Source organism: Oreochromis niloticus, linkage group LG3, assembly GCF_001858045.2.
Source record: "Oreochromis niloticus isolate F11D_XX linkage group LG3, O_niloticus_UMD_NMBU, whole genome shotgun sequence".
NCBI lineage: Eukaryota > Metazoa > Chordata > Actinopteri > Cichliformes > Cichlidae > Oreochromis > Oreochromis niloticus.
In genome coordinates, this window is record NC_031967.2 from 53,472,344 (window position 1) to 53,483,604 (window position 11,261).

The window sequence follows — 11,261 nt, forward strand, 5'->3', positions numbered from 1 at the left end:
TTAGCGTCCGTTGTGCATGGAAAGAAAACTTCTTTTTACAGTGAAAGAAACCCCTAAACTTTCGAGCAAGCACCGAGCATGCAACGGATTCAACTGACCGCTGTGGCACACCTGCACCAGCGTAAACCTCCGCCTACCCCAGTCCTGCGTTACAGGTGAAAATAGAGCAACAGGACCGCTGAGTCTTTGATTTTATTTTTTCTGCTGTGTTTTACTTGCATCTATTTGAAAGAGTGAGTGTAAACACAAAAAAATATTTTATTTTATGTGCTGGAATGTGCAGAAAATAGGTTTAAATGTTAAACAAATTTCTTCCAGTCAGAGAATGTTGCATATAATTAAATTTTTGCTTGATGTGTAAAGATAAAAGATTAAAACAAGTTTTAAACAGACGTTTCCATTTGATTACATTTTGTATGATGGATTATGCAGAAAAAGTAGAATTGGGCTGAAAGATCTATTGCTTTATCATATTGCTTTATCACCTATTCAGGTTGTAAATTGTGTTTTTAAAAAGTAACTAATTACTTTTGAAAATAAGTAATCAGTAAAGTAACGGGATTACCTTTTTTGGGGAGGTAATTAGTTGCTGGTTACTTTTTTCAAGTAACTTGACCAACACTGTAGATACCTGAAAATTCTACTTAAGTACAGTAACAAAGTAATTGTACTTATTCCCATCTCTGCATATAACAATCTGTAATCTTCTTAATTAGCAGGTTAAGAGATAACTGGTGTGCATATCAAGCTTGGGTATAAAGGGAGCACCCACCAAAGGTTCAGTCTTTGCAAGCAGAGATGGGTGTGGCTCGCCACTGTGTATGGGACTTAAAACGATAACAAAGAACTTAGGTATGTGATTATCCATGGTACAGGGAGACAGGAGAAATCACTATGCATGAAGCCCAAGAGAGAAAACCACTGTTGAATGTGTGTGACCTTCGAGCTCTCAGAAGGTATTGCATTCAAAACCGTCATTCTACTATGACTGCACTTCAGAAATTCATTGTAACTTAACACAGTCCACCAATAGATCAAGAAATACAGACTAAAGCTGTACCACGCAAAGAGGAAGCGAATATCAACTTTGTGCAGAAATGCCAATGCGTTTTCTCAGCTTATGATCATCTGACATGGAACGAGCCCCCCCCCAATCCAGATTGTTACCAAAGACAGATGCAAAAACAAACCTTTGTGATAAATGGGCGTGCATCAGTGTCCATGGCATGGAAGATTTGTGAAGGCACCACAGGCTTACACAGGAACTTTGGAGCGACATATGCTCCCATCAACACATTGTCTTTTCCTAGCAACTCTATGTGTATTTCAACAGGATAATGTCAGGCCTCATTATGCACAAATTACAACAGGCTGGCTTCACAGACACAAAGTCCGTGTCCCTGACTGGCCTGCCTGCAGTCCAGATCTGTCTCCCATTGAAAATGTTTTGCACATCGTGAAGAGGAAAATCAGACAATGGTGACCACACACTGATGCACAGCTCTAGTCTTACTTACAGCAGGAATAGACAAAAATTCCAATCGTAAAATTGCAACACTTTCTTCAGTTTCAAAAAGATTAAAATGTGTAATTAAAAGAAAAGGGGATGTGACCCAATGCTAAACTTGCATGTCCCAACATTTTTGGAATGTGTTGCATTTGCGCCATCTCTAAAATGAGAAATGTCTCTGAGCGATGCTGAAAATCCCCAACAAACTGGCAGCAGGCCGTGGGCATACAAGAATACCCATGCCTGCCCACTGCCTCTCACTGAGTGCAGCAACCAGACTGAAACAGTCCAGTTCCTCTCTAGGAGACTGGTTCCAGAGCCCAAGCCATGCTTAGAGGTGGACACCTCATGCAACAGGTCAGGTTCCTTCCCCATCAGAGAGGTAACATTCCATCTCAATAGCCGGAGATGAATAAGATGAAGGTGAATAAAGCTCTGAATAAAGCTCTGTTTCTTACATCACCCAACTGCGGCAAACAGTGGCGGTCCTAGCCTGTTTGGCGCCCTAGGCGAACACTCCCTATGGTCTCTCTCCCCCCCCCCCCCCCCCCAACCACACACACACACATAAAACATATTAAGGATTGTACATTAACATAAAACTGTTGTCGGAACCATACTGAATTTTGCCAGAGAAACAAACACACACACGAAGAGAGAGAGAGAGAGAGAGAGAGAGTATGCATTGTATGCAAACGGCTACCAAACAACCATCATAATACATCATACAATGAGAACAGGACAAATCAACAATTGACTAATTAATATTAAAATCTGTAACATAATGAACATAATGTATTGTTTGGAGTTTAGTCTGTTACTGGAACCTCAAATGGGTGATAGAAAATCGATCGGTGCCTATGCCAATATGCTTATGCATATTTTATGCTTATCTCAATATGCGCTGGCTGATGTCGGGCCAGCATGAGTACGAGCAATTTTTCTTTTTTTTGCCGATGCCCGTGATGCCGCCCCCCCCACCACGATGCCGCCCTTGGCAACCGCCCGTATCAAAAACCACTACTGGTGCCAAAGCAGGAAACAGGAAGTTCTTCTTCTTCAGTAAAGAGAGACGCACAGACAATCAGACTGAGTTCAGACCAAACTAGCAGCTTCCTCTGAGTGAGTCCAGCTACAGGAGAGAAAAGTGGAAAACTCCAACACTGCTGCTTCAAGCTGCTGACGCTCCACACACTGAATGTGAGTTTGAAATTAAAACACAACACAAAGGAAGTTTTAGTAAAGGTAGTAAAGGGGGGAGGGGAGCCAGGTCTCACTGTATTTCCTGTCTGCTGTTTTCAGCTTCACTCACAGACTCAATGGCTTCCAGATCAAAGGAAGATCTCTGCTTTCAGGTAAGTCACGAGGTCTTCAGTATTCACTGTTATAGTCCTGGGTCAGTGACCCAGTGTTTTGAGTTTTTGTATCATTATTGAACTTTGATTTTGTCATTGTTTATTTTTTCTAGTCTTTTGGTTTCTGTTTCTGTGTTCCATGGTTGCTGGTCATTCTGTGTTTTCTCTCCGTGTCTCCCTGCATTTCTGTTCTTGGTTTCAGGTTTGTTTTGTTAGATTTTTCCAGTTGAAGCTTTATCCTGGCCTTGCTGTTTCTGTTTGTTTCTACCCATCTTACAAAATAAAGCTCACTCGCATCAAAAGTTGCATCCTATTCTCCTACTCCACACGTCTGCCACGCCATGTAACATTTCCATTGTTCTTTCATGTAGCTACAAATTCTGTAAAGACTGTATTGAAGAGATGGTGGTGTCAGAGAAATGAGTACACATGTGAGACACTTGGCTTACAAGAACTGCTCACAAGTTAATATTAAATAAAGATAACTTGAGAAAATGAAAATTGCAGTTTTTAAATGAATATGTTTTGTAACCTGGATTTAAAAAATCCATGTAAACTGATTAAAAACATGTTTATATTTTTTAAAATAAGTTATCTATCTTTTGTTGTTAAATTGCTGGTGAAAACTAAACTATACTTTCCTAAGAGGAGATGGTCTGTGAAGGTGGCACAGAGTGAGGGGATTGGTGTGTGGATGATATAGAGCACTTGGAGAAGTTAGTTTCCAGCAAGTGAGTCTATACTTTTCGTAAAGATAAGTCACAGTTTGTGTCGGTAAGCTAGTGGCAAGACACGGTTACGTTTCAGTGTAAGGCTGCTGGACTGTTCATTTTGTTTCCTGCCGCTGGCGGAAATATTCAGTCTTTAAGTGATGACGTGATGAATCCTGCTTCCAAGCCCAAACTATTCTGCGTTTAATAAGACTGTTGTGTTTTTAACATGGTTTAATGTTTTGTATCTTGTTCTATTTAATCTCAACAAGCTCCTAAAAACAGTCAGTGATCACTGTCAACCTCTTTGTTTTTATTACTGCTAATCATTTTAAAGCTCAGTTTTTAAAACCTTATGATTTAACTAATGCTCAGCCAGTGCATCAGTATATTTATGACTAACCTTATATAGTGGGTGAATTATCTCAGTGACTAAAGTTTGATCTGTTTACAGCATCCTGCCATGCGATTGTATTAAGCGATTGCATTCATTAGCGTTCATCCTCCAGCTTTACTGTTTATATTATGCTAACATAACTGTGTCGCTAGCGGTCACATAGCACATTATTGTATACCAGCTCGCCAAACTTCAGAAACCCTAAAAACGTCATTGCTGTTTACTTTCCTGTCTTCATTTATGTCAGAAATGATAACAGAGCTGTACGTATTAATTTGTTTCAGAAATCCCTCAGTCACAACCTGGTATATTATATTTGGATGGAAGCTAGCAAGCTAACTCTCTGCTAACTTCTAACTTTGTTAAATTTAATAAATTCTTTCATGGATGCCTGGATGTTAAACTTAATTGTTACACCTGATAGAGCAGCAACACTGATCATTTTATTAAAGCTGAAAGAACAGTTTTTCAACTCTCAGTAAGGGTGCAGTGATCATTTGACTTTGGGACCTTCAGTGGAGTTTGGGCCCAGACATAGTTAATGACGTCAGACTTACAGACCGGGTTGAATTAGAGTGAGGCTAACCCAGCCGTTCACTTGGACTACTATGGCATGTAGACTGCCGTTTCCCTAATTTTGTGGAACTTAAAGCTGCAGAGGATCATTACCGGATGGCATAACGACAGACAGACTCTAGATAGTCACTCTGGTCCTTTCTCAATTCTTAAGTACACGAGTCCTGTTGGAACACCAGCGTACTTGATGATGTCACAGGTCAAGAGTTTTTACTGCCGTCCCCTCTTAATTTAAGCGTGATTAATATGTTATCAAGCTTAATTTTAATCTCAGCCAAACCGATTTACTCAGGAACAAATGAAACACTGAAATAAACCAAACATTAAGATTTAGAAGTGATCTAAGTGACTTGTATATCATGTTTAACCTCAGTAGCAAAATCTCTCCATTACTAAATAGCAGTGTACATGTACAGGTGACATGTTAGAACGTTTTTATTTTTATTTTAGTGGACACAAAAATACCAACAGACAGCTGCTGGGGTTTGGAAGAGAACTGAACAAATATTTAAAATATAATCTGATCTCTACTTATTACCATGCTGTTTTTGTTTACACAGCTACATTCTCACCTGAAAATAACTTAAAAGTTTATTTTGTAACCCAGAAAGAGTAATATTTAAAAGTTTTTAATTGAGCTCCTCCACCCTTGCCGCTTTTGAGTTTTGGAAGAAATACATTCTGGGTTTGCACTAAGTACCGTAGCAATTTCCTAATGTTGTAAACCTGCTCAACATTTGGCAATAAAACCCCTTCTGATTCTGATTCTGGGGTTATTTAGCTGTACCAAGTCCACACAAGTCACCATCAATGCATGCTCGATAAAATGGGCAGAGCCAGAACACATCCGGTGAGTTTGCGTTCTTGGCTTGATGCGTACTTTGAATTGGAGACAACTTGTTGCCTGGAGTAATCTGGTGGGAGTTGGACATTTTACAAGGTACTGAGTTCATTTATTTCTTTGCTTTTTGAGTGAAGAACTTAGGGTTTGGAGATCTCAATGCATTGCTACATTCTAGGGCATCAAACAGGCCTGCAACATAGGGTGTATTTGCACCGGCTTTAGGTTTAGTTTTGGGGCAGTAATTATTTCTATAAGTGGCGGTTTAGGACTTCTGGAGAGGTCTTTACAACAATCACTCTAATAGAATATTATGTTCAACAGTATCGAGCACTGGACTGAGGTCTAGCAGGACAAGCACAGAGATGAGTCCATTGTCAGAGGCCAGAAGAAGATTATATATTATGAGTAATTTTTTCTCAAATCGTAAAAATCTCTTTTGTGAAGTTCAGGACGTCATTACCCTAACCCTAAACCTCCTTGGGGGGAAACTCCCACTGGGTTTAAATCTGGGAGTCTCCACCATTTAACCCTAGAACTGAAGAAGGTTCTCGGATGAGAGCTAAAACGTCTTCAAGCAACCTAAAGAAGTCCTGACGCTTGTCTTTCTAAGCTCCTTAGACTGCTCAAAAGCATGTTAGCCAGTCGAGTTGAATGGTGCTGTTGTGAATGTTATTGTTAAGCCAAGTTTCCACAAAGATGAAGAGCCACAACACTTCCTCACTGACCTCAAAGTGGAACGAAGTAAGTCTGTTGTCCAGTGAGCACATGTTGGACAATACAATGATTGGAATAGCGGATTTGTATGTAATAGCCATTAGTCTACTCTGCACTTACCCCTCTTCTGTCTCCTCTTGCACCACCATGTTTCCACTGTGGGTGAGATCTAGTTGTGGGGGTCGCTGATGGTAGTCCAAGTGAACGATAGATAATCACAAATAAGACTTTTTGTTTGTTTTTTAGTTTTGCAGCTACGGTGGATAAGGCTGAGCATTTGGCTTTCAAATGAATTAAATTAAATATTAATTTTTGGTTGATTAATAAGCTTGTGCTAAAAACTGCTCCCTGAATTTATGTTTATGCTAGCAGTTTTAAATTTCCTTCAATGTTGCCTGCTCTGGCCCCTGGAAGACAATTGACTATGGTTGCCGGTGTCTCTACAGGGAGTGCAGAATTATTAGGCAAGTTGTATTTTTGAGGAATAATTTTATTATTGAACAACAACCATGTTCTCAATGAACCCAAAAAACTCATTAATATCAAAGCTGAATGTTTTTGGAAGTAGTTTTTAGTTTGTTTTTAGTTTTAGCTATTTTAGGGGGATATCTGTGTGTGCAGGTGACTATTACTGTGCATAATTATTAGGCAACTTAACAAAAAACAAATATATACCCATTTCAATTATTTATTTTTACCAGTGAAACCAATATAACATCTCCACATTCACAAATATACATTTCTGACATTCAAAACCAAAACCAAAACAAATCAGCGACCAATATAGCCACCTTTCTTTGCAAGGACACTCAAAAGCCTGCCATCCATGGATTCTGTCAGTGTTTTGATCTGTTCACCATCAACATTGCGTGCAGCAGCAACCACAGCCTCCCAGACACTGTTCAGAGAGGTGTACTGTTTTCCCTCCTTGTAAATCTCACATTTGATGATGGACCACAGGTTCTCAATGGGGTTCAGATCAGGTGAACAAGGAGGCCATGTCATTAGTTTTTCTTCTTTTATACCCTTTCTTGCCAGCCACGCTGTGGAGTACTTGGACGCGTGTGATGGAGCATTGTCCTGCATGAAAATCATGTTTTCTTGAAGGATGCAGACTTCTTCCTGTACCACTGCTTGAAGAAGGTGTCTTCCAGAAACTGGCAGTAGGACTGGGAGTTGAGCTCGACTCCATCCTCAACCCGAAAAGGCCCCACAAGCTCATCTTTGATGATACCAGCCCAAACCAGTACTCCACCTCCACCTTGCTGGCGTCTGAGTCGGACTGGAGCTCTCTGCCCTTTACCAATCCAGCCACGGGCCCATCCATCTGGCCCATCAAGACTCACTCTCATTTCATCAGTCCATAAAACCTTAGAAAAATCCGTCTTGAGATATTTCTTGGCCCAGTCTTGACGTTTCAGCTTGTGTGTCTTGTTCAGTGGTGGTCGTCTTTCAGCCTTTCTTACCTTGGCCATGTCTCTGAGTATTGCACACCTTGTGCTTTTGGGCACTCCAGTGATGTTGCAGCTCTGAAATATGGCCAAACTGGTGGCAAGTGGCATCTTGGCAGTTGCACGCTTGACTTTTCTCAGTTCATGGGCAGTTATTTTGCGCCTTGGTTTTTCCACACGCTTCTTGCGACCCTGTTGACTATTTTGAATGAAACGTTTGATTGTTCGATGATCCCGCTTCAGAAGCTTTGCAATTTTAAGACTGCTGCATCCCTCTGCAAGATATCTCACTATTTTTGACTTTTCTGAGCCTGTCAAGTCCTTCTTTTGACCCATTTTGCCAAAGGAAAGGAAGTTGCCTAATAATTATGCACACCTGATATAGGGTGTTGATGTCAATAGACCACACCCCTTCTCATTACAGAGATGCACATCACCTAATATGCTTAATTGGTAGTAGGCTTTCGAGCCTATACAGCTTGGAGTAAGACAACATGCACGAAGAGGATGATGTGGACAAAATACTCATTTGCCTAATAATTCTGCACTCCCTGTAGCTTCACATGTCTGAGAACAGAGTCGCCAGTTACGGTACCAGAATTTGACCCCCGGCTGGTGTGTCACCGAGTGGGGAAAAACGGTTAGCAGATTACTTTTTGCTAAAGCATGTATTTAGGGCTGGATCAGGTGACCCTGAATCCTCCCTTAGCTATGCTGCAATAGGCAGCAGCGGTTTTAGATACGGGTGACACGGGCGGTTGCCCGGGGCGGCATCACGGGCATCGGCAAAAAACAATAAAAATTGCTCGTACTCATGCTGCCCCGACATCAGCCAGCGCATATTGGGAATGACATAGACACCGATCGGTTTTCTATCGCCCATTTGCTGGGAGTAAGGGTGCCCTCCGTTTGCGAGGTGCGCCTGCTGCTTGCGGCACAGGGAGGAGAGGGTGGGACGGCGGGGGATTCTCTGGCTGGCTGGAGCAGCGTCTAATAACCAACTCGCAAAATAAAACAAAATAAAAACAAAACAACAAACACGAAAACACCAGACATAATGATACAGACTTATAATTCCTATAAATTAAAATGAGCGCGAGAGCCCTCGGTGCGCCTGCTCGCTGCTGAAGTCAAAGTAAACTTTATTGTCATCTCCGCTACATACAGTCCAGTATATAGAGAGACGAGACGACGAGGCTCCAGTTAGAGTAAGAAAATAAATATGCACTTTAGGACTAGGGGTAAATAACAACTTAAAATTTACAGTTTGATGATTTAAAGTCTCACACAACCCGTCGAAAGGGGAGGGAGACCTGCTGCTTCCAAATAGAGCACATTTCATTTATAATGTTGTAAATCCAAGCCCATTATGTATTCATGATTTGAATCCTGGGTTGTGTGAAATCTCAAAAATATGCCCTAGACAATGTGAATCTGTGAACTAAGGTGTAGGTGTGTTAGATTATGTTGTGGTGATCCTCGGGTTGAGGGATGGGTGTTCATACTGGAGTGCAAAATTAAAACCAATGGAAGATGGACAAGAAAAGTTCAAAGCCGTCAGGTGCTCAGTTTAGAAAAAAGAGAAAAGAAGAGGAGGAGAAACGAGCAAAATATACATGTAAACAGATGTGTCATTGGATAATGGCAGGTCATCCTGAAACAATCAGAATCATACTTTATTAATCCCTAAAGAAATTATGTGGGTTACAGTTGCTCCAAGAAGAAATGGTAAAAATAGTAACAGTAACAGACTAAACTCCAAACAATACATTATGTTACAGATTTTAATATTAATTAGTCAATTGTTGATTTGTCCTGTTCTCATTGTATGATGAATTATGATGGCTGTTTGGTAACCGTTTGCATACTATGCATACTCTCTTCATATGTGTGTGTGTGTGTGTACAACAGTTTTATGTTAATGTACAGTCCTTAATATGTTTTGTCTCTGTGTGTGTGTGTGTGTGTGTGTGTGTGTGGGGGGGGGGGTGTTCCCCCAGGGCGCCAAACAGGCTAGGACCGCCACTGGCAATAGGTGTAGGCTGCTGGGGGATGATGCATTGAGTATTTCTTCTTTAGTCACCTTTCTCGAAGGTGTTTATACATTTCTCTGCACTGAATCATTTGTTCTTATTAATCTCTGGCGCTCTTTCACAGTTGCCTTTTATCCTGTCTTTCTCCCTTCACCCCAACCGGTCGTCACAGATGGCCGCCCTTCCCTGAGCCTCTTTTTGCTGGAGCTTACTTCCTGTTAAAAGGGAGTTTTCCCTTCCCACCGTTGCCAAAGCATTTGCTCATATGTGGTCATATGACTGTTGGGTATTTTTTTTCTATTGTTGTGTTGTAGGGTCTACATTGTAGTGTAAGGGACACCCTACAGTGTATATAAATAAAGCAATTCAGCGAAAAAAGAAAATAAGTGGAAAAAATGATGTACTCATATTACTATGTGTTCCTTGTTCTTACAGGAGAGAGATCAGAGAGCTTCAGAGACTCTCTGCAGTCTGCACTCTGAGAAACTCAGACTCTTCTGTCTGGACCATCAGCAGCCAGGGTGTCTCGTCTGCTGTGTCTCAGAAAAACACACCAATCACAGATTCACACCCATCGATGAAGCTGCACAACAACACAAGAAGGAACTTCAGGAAACTCTGGAGCCCTTAAAGAAGAAGTTAAAGGTTTGTGAAGAAGTTCAAGTGAAGTTTGATCAAACAGCAGAACACATTAAGGTCCAGGCCCGACACACAGAGAGGCAGATTAAGGAGCAGTTTAAGAAGCTTCACCAGTTTCTAGCAGAGGAAGAGGAGGACAGGCTGGCTGCACTGAGGGAGGAAGAGGAGCAGAAGAGTGGGATGATGAAGGAGAAGATGGAGGCTCTGAGCAGAGAGATAGCAGCTCTTTCAGACACAGTCAGAGCCACAGAGGAGGAGCTGAGAGCTGAAGACGTCTCATTCCTGCACAACTACAAGGCTGCAGTGGAAAGAGTCCAGCGCTGCCCCCTGCTGGATGATCCACAGCTGCCCTCAGGAGCTCTGATAGACCAGGCCAAACACCTGGGCAACCTGACCTTCAACATCTGGAAGAACATGAAGTACATGGTCTCCTACACTCCTCTTATTCTGGACCCAAACACTGCTCATCCAAACCTCATCCTGTCTGAAGATCTGACCAGTGCAAGATATGGTGGAGAGAGGCAGCAGCTTCCTGATAATCCAGAGCGAACTAATTGGTTCTACTCTGTCCTGGGCTCTGAGGGCTTTAACTCAGGGACTCACAGCTGGGATGTTGATGTAGGAGACAATGCATATTGGGACCTTGGTGTGTTAGCAGAGTCTGTACAGAGGAAGGGAGAGTTATGGTCTAAATTATGGAGAATAGAGTTATTTGAAGGTAAATATTCAGCACATTCACCATCAGCTCCACCCACTGCTCTCTCAGTAGAGAAGAAGCTCCAGAGGATCAGAGTGAATCTGAACTGGAACAGAGGAAAGCTGTCGTTCTCTGATCCTGATACTAACACACACATACACACCTTCAGAAATACTTTTACTGAGAAGATGTTTCCATACATTCGCACTCGTGAAGAAGTGAAGGTGTTGCCATTGACAGTGTCAGTGTCAGTAGAGTAGATGAGCTGAAGATGACGATATTTCTAATGTTGTTTCCTGTCAGTGAATTCTCCATGTACTTCTACTCTCACTGAC

The 11,261-nt window shown here is 41.6% G+C and overlaps 1 long non-coding RNA gene across 1 annotated transcript; it reads left to right on the forward strand.

The window, feature by feature from the left end:
- Positions 1–2,570: 2,570 nt before the first annotated feature.
- Positions 2,571–10,279, forward strand: LOC109201147 (uncharacterized). The gene is made up of 3 exons (XR_002061153.2): positions 2,571–2,710; positions 2,813–2,865; positions 10,026–10,279. It is a non-coding gene; the product is annotated as an uncharacterized LOC109201147 (long non-coding RNA).
- The last annotated feature ends 982 nt before the right edge of the window (positions 10,280–11,261 follow it).